This window comes from Triticum urartu, chromosome 7A (genome assembly GCF_056163025.1).
Source record: "Triticum urartu cultivar PI428250 chromosome 7A, HENAU_Tu73, whole genome shotgun sequence".
Taxonomy (NCBI): domain Eukaryota; kingdom Viridiplantae; phylum Streptophyta; class Magnoliopsida; order Poales; family Poaceae; genus Triticum; species Triticum urartu.
In genome coordinates this window covers 16,371,197-16,377,196 of record NC_141879.1, presented here as the reverse complement: position 1 = coordinate 16,377,196, position 6,000 = coordinate 16,371,197, and positions in this window count along the sequence as shown.

Genomic DNA, 6,000 nt, shown 5'->3' with positions numbered 1-6,000 from the left:
TGGTGGTGGGTGCGACTCGTCGGCAGCTGGGCAGATCCGCGGGATTCTACCCTTGTCTGTCCCTTGACAGCACGGGCAACTACGGGGGAAACCCTAGATCTCCTTGGGATCGAGCGATGGCGGCGCTTTTGCGTCATAGTCCCTCTTTAGGGCATTGTTTTGGAGTTTGCTCCGGTTGAAGGGACCAGCGACGTCGGCAGCGCATGTCTGGTGGACGATGGTGGCGTCTTAGATGTCGCTCCCTTGTCAAGGCATCGTCGTTGCAGTCTGCGCATCAGGCTCGGGATGCTCCAGGGGAAACCCTAGATCTGGGTCTTCCGGATCGGACGATGATGGCGTTTTATCGCTTTCCCTCCTGGGGGCATCGTTTTGGAGTAAGTGCTGGCTGGGGGATGGTGGAGCGGTGCTTCATCTCACACATCGATGGCGGCGGATATCGGCGGCATGGCGCTGTGGAGGCTCGGTGTCCGATGCACGGAGATGGACTGGGAGTGACTACAATTGAAAAGCAGCTTATGGTGCAAAAATAGAAAAATGAATCTGAGCCATCGGATCCATTGTAGATGGTACAGATTCAAGTGGAGGGATTCCATGCCACTTAATGTGTATTTTATGAAACCCTCCTGCTAGTAGTTAGATGTCAAATAGATTTTTGCAGTAACCACCTTTGTTTTTCGTGTCCAAACGTTTGTTTCCCACACGTTTGTTTCTTAGTAAATAGTATTGTCATATCTTCAGTGTTCATTCCTGCTCTGTCCCTTTGCACATACGTATTGCATGTCAAAGATATTTTAGTAAATGACAAAATTAAGCTAGCCTGGCAAACTGGACTATCACAGGCACTACTATGTGAGTACGTTTAAGCTGAAGCATCTCAGGAACAGGAAACTGGGTATACATGTTAAAATGGACCATTCTAGTCACATAATGCTTGACTACATTTAGTAAATGACAAAATTAAGCTAGCCTGGCAAACTGGACTATCACAGGCACTACTATGTGAGTACGTTTAAGCTGAAGCATCTCAGGAACAGGAAACTGGGTATACATGTTAAAATGGACCATTCTAGTCACATAATGCTTGACTACATGTCAAACCGGTCTATCCACGGCACATTTTTTAGTACATGTCAAACTGGAATATCTCGGGCATAACACAAGAAGACATTCATATCGAGCTATCAATAACCTGACAAGATAAACAAGAATTGCTAGCGAAAACTGCTTCAACTTTCGTACATGACGGGCTATGCTAAGTATGAAGGACTATGATACTCATCACTGAACAAGCATTGCCATTAAGAACTACATCGATGTTGCTATCTTGATGGCACACACCAGTTGCCTCTAGATGAAGTGCTTCTTATTCATTGAGCTTCTTGTCCTGGGAGAGATCATACGTAACAAGTACGATTCAGTTAGTGCAAGTCCATGTATGTGTCATATATTCATACTTAAAACTTTGTAATCATGAGCTGAGCAAAATATGCATCAACAATACCATCTGACGGTGTGTTGCACATACCACATGGAACGAAAAATAGAGAAGAAATCAGATTCATCGCAAAAGGCAACCTAAGGTATGTTTCTATGCTGCAATTGGCAGACAAGCCAAATGTTTTGTGGATAATCCTAACTTACCAATAATGAAAAATTTATATAAACATTATTTATCTTGTACAGGAAAAACCACTCTAATGCATTCTAGAGATTTGCAACAACCGGCGGAATTAGGGAATACAGTTATTTACATAATTATCCTATCAGAAATCCATCCTTTATAAAACCTGGCATTTTCAAATAGCCTATCGTATGTACAAATAGAAAAAAACATATCATATGATAAAATGATGTGTCAAACCCTCGAAGCCATTGGACATTTTACTGGTCATGAGTTTGACAAGAACAATTTTAGCAGAGCGACTCCCTAATATAACCAGCGAACCATGTACCTAGTATAATAATAGACATATAACAATGTCTATTCTTGACATTGTGAAGCATGAACAAATCTGTACGCTTCACAGTCATTTCTACACTCACCATAACATCATCACTATAGGCAGAGCCTACAACAATAGTTCTTCTATAGTTTCACCAAGAAAAGGAATAGTACTTATCCGGTTTGCAACTTGGGCATCAGAATACTCGTGGTCAACAATTGGTTAGGAGTTATAGAATCTATGATGATCAATCTGTCTTAGTGAAAACCAACATTGAAGACTAACAGCAATAAATCAATTGTCACGGCTCATGGAGCCCGAGATCGTTTATCTTTCAAACAACAAGCAAGAACCTTGCTTTTCTGGTGACTCACAACTCATAATAAGGTCTCAAAGCCGCAAGAAAATGTGAAATGCAGGTCCAAGTACAACTGATGATTTCTAGCTCAGTTGGTTTTTTTAGATTATTGCGTGCACTGGTATATACTATATACAAATAAATCTCCAAACAAAAACTCTGTTTGACCACAATGAATGAAACGAATGCATATGGGAAATAAAATGGAACAACCACATATACTAATATTTTCAGTAAAATGTCCTAAACTTCAAATCGAAGATTATCTATCCGTCACAAACCTACCAACTTGGTTCTCTAGAGTACTTAATAGTGAGACAGAAGAAGCAAAATAGACTTTCAAACCACCACAAACAGTAGCAATACATAATCAAATGAAGTTACTAATATGCATCATTCACACATGAGGAGGTTTGGCATCAAGAAGTACAAGAAAATAGAACTGTAGAGATGCGGCATAAATCAACTAGCTAATAAAATTAAGATCGAGCACAGATGTACTAGCTAAATCAAGTTAGCATCTACTCCCTCCGTCCGAAAATACTTGTCATCAAAATGGATTAAAATGAGTGTATCTAGAACTAAAATACATCTAGATACATATCCTTTTATCCATTTTGATGACAAGTATTTCCGGATGGAGAGAGTATTTACCAGGAAATTAACCATCATGGTGACACCTTGTAGATTTGCACCACATCACACAGGCCGGTTCGGAAAGAGCCGAGGAGCCCACCACCTGCGGCAACAGTCTGTGTGTCAGAATATATACTAGGACACTTCCATTGTTGACTTAGGATTCGATGCACGAATTGTTGACCCTCAATGCCACCATCTTTGGGAAGCATAATTCATATATACTAGGACGCTTCTTATTCTCTGTTAAACTGGAGCAATTTCAGCGATGAATCATATATACATGAATCCGGATTTTGATATGCTGATAAATATACAAATTTCATTTTACTTTTTGCCTAGCAGAATCAATTTACTTTCTTTCCAACTTTTCAAGCTATTGACTTTGTAGACGAAACTGCAAGTATTTAATCTTTTTAGCGAATTATATGTTAAACAGCAAGATGCTGAAATTATCTGACTACATTCAATCTTCCAACTTGATTCTCTAGATTACTTATGAGTTATGAGTGAAACAAAACTTCCAAATTAGAGTACCAAAACGTAGTACAGTAGCCATACACCATCAAATCGAAGTTATTGTGCATCATTCACTGAGAAGATTTGACAATGAACAAAAAATAGAACTAGAGAGATGCAGCATAAATCTACTTGAACCACCGACGGAAAGAAACCGAGGAGACCACCACCGGCTTGCCGACGACGAGGGGGGGGGGGGGGGGGGGGGGGGGGGGAGGACGCTAGCTGTTACTGGAGAGAGGAGGCGACGAACCCACTGCTGTGGGAGCTTCAGAAGAGGAGCTGCGACGGAAGCTGCGGGGCGGAGGTTAGTTGGTGATGAGCTCCGATCTGGTCCGCCTCAAACTGAGCCGCCAACCACAAAACGGCAAGGAGCCATCGGGAGAAGGAGCATCACCTCTACCAGGAGTGCTCGCCTAACTTGGAGTAGGGATCTGCGCGGCGGCCGCCGCCGCAGCCCTCGGAGAAGATTTGGTTCGCGCGCTGCCTCCACGGGATTTGGGTTTCAACAAGGAGGGGCATCGGGACGAAATTAGCTATCAGGAAGGGACTTTTTTGCAAATTTCACGCACACACCGCCCCACCCGAATCCGAGCCATCAATCTCCCATCCAATGGAACAGATCAGTTTTTTCTATTTTTGCACCACAACCTGCTTTTCTATTGTAGTCGCTCCCGGATAGACTCGCGCGCAGGAGGAGGTTGTTGTCTGGCGTCATGATGACGTCGATGGCAGAGTGGCCAGATAAGGTAGAAGCCTCAATATGATCTGAAGACGGACCTGTGGAAGATGGCTGCGACGACACACAAGTGCGTCTGACCGGATTGTGCCCCAGACTCGGTATGTGGCTCGGCTGGGGCTTCCGAATATGTTTCAGCTTCCGGCTTTTGATGTTAGGCTTAGATGAGTGGTTTGGGTAGTGGCCCAGCTAGCACCCCTTCATCATTTTGGATATGAGTAGCGGCATATACTGCCAAGATGGTGGATTCAGGCACATTTTTTTTTGCGGGAAAAACTTTCAATCTATTCATCTTCAATCATGGTAGTACAACGAACACTAGAAATAATAAAAATTACATCCAGATCCGTAGACCACCTAGCGACGACTACAAGCACTGAAGCGAGCTGAAGGCGCGCCGCTGTCATCGCCCCTCCATCGCCGGAGCCGGGCAAACCTTGTTGTAGTAGACAATCGGGAAGTCGTCGTGCTAAGACCCCGTAGAACCAACGCACCAGAATAGCAACTGCCACGGATGAAGAGTGTAGATCAAAAGGATCCAATCTGAAAACACACGAACGAAGACGAACGACGAACAGATCCGAGCAAATCCACCAAAGGCAGATCCGCCGGAGACACAACTCCACACGCCCACCAACGATGCAAGACGCATCACCGGAACGGGGGCTAGGCGGGGAGACCTTTATTCCATCTTCAGGAAGCCGCCACCGTCTCGCCTTTCTGAGCAGGACACAAACCCTAACAAAGCTCGAAAAAAGATCTAAAAACAGAGCCCTCCCACCGGCAAGGGCCGAGATCCACTCCGCCTCCATGGCCATAGGGCCACCGTAGACGGGATGGACCGGCGCCGGCGCCGGCGCCGGTGGGAGGCAGAAAGCTAGGGTTTTTGGAGGCGGCGGCTAGGTGTGGGTTTGACCCGATTCAGGCACATTGTTGTAATACTTTGTAAGGTCCTCGAGAATAATCAATAAAGTGATCGTATGCATCTCCCAGATGTAGAGGCCGGGGGTCATCCTCCTTTTCTAAAAAAAATGAAAGAGCATTTCACAAACCGATGCACCCCCCCCCCCCCCCCCCCCCCCAACTTGGCCTCTGGCCATTTATCTTTTTACCATCCGCGACCATACATTATGCACAAACTATCATACGTTAGTGGGCCAAGCGACTTTTGTTGTTTTGTCGGGTGTGACATGACCGATTTTGGGGAAGCTTCTATAAATTTTTGACCGGGTTTTTCGGTTCAATTTTTTTACTTATTTTTTATTTTCCTTTTTTCCTTTTATGTTTCTTGAATATCTTTTTCAAATGTGTCCAAGGTTAATGAACCTTTTTTTGGCAAATTCATGAACTTTTTCAAATGCATGATATTTTTTTTGAACTCATGAACTCTCTCAAATTCGTGAAATGCTTTATGACCCATGAACTTTTTTCACATCCGCGAACTCCTTTTTCAAATCATGTGAACTTTATTTGATCTCGTGTACTTTTTCGAATTCGGGCACTTTTTTCAAATCCTCGATTTTCTTTCAAATCTCACAAACCTTTTTTTTTTGCGGCACAAATCTCGCAAACCTATTTGAAGTTGTCAACTTTTTTGAGTTCCTGAACTGTTTTTAGTCAGCTAACATTTTTGAGTTCTGTGAACTTTTTTTGTACTCATGAAAATTTTCAAGTTTGTGAATTTTTTTAATCCATGAACTTTTCTCAAATCGGTGACTATTTTTTGAATGCACGAATTATTTTTCAAATACACACACAAAAAAAAAAAAACTGGCGCCGAGGGCGCTGAAGAAGAGGTCTCCCTG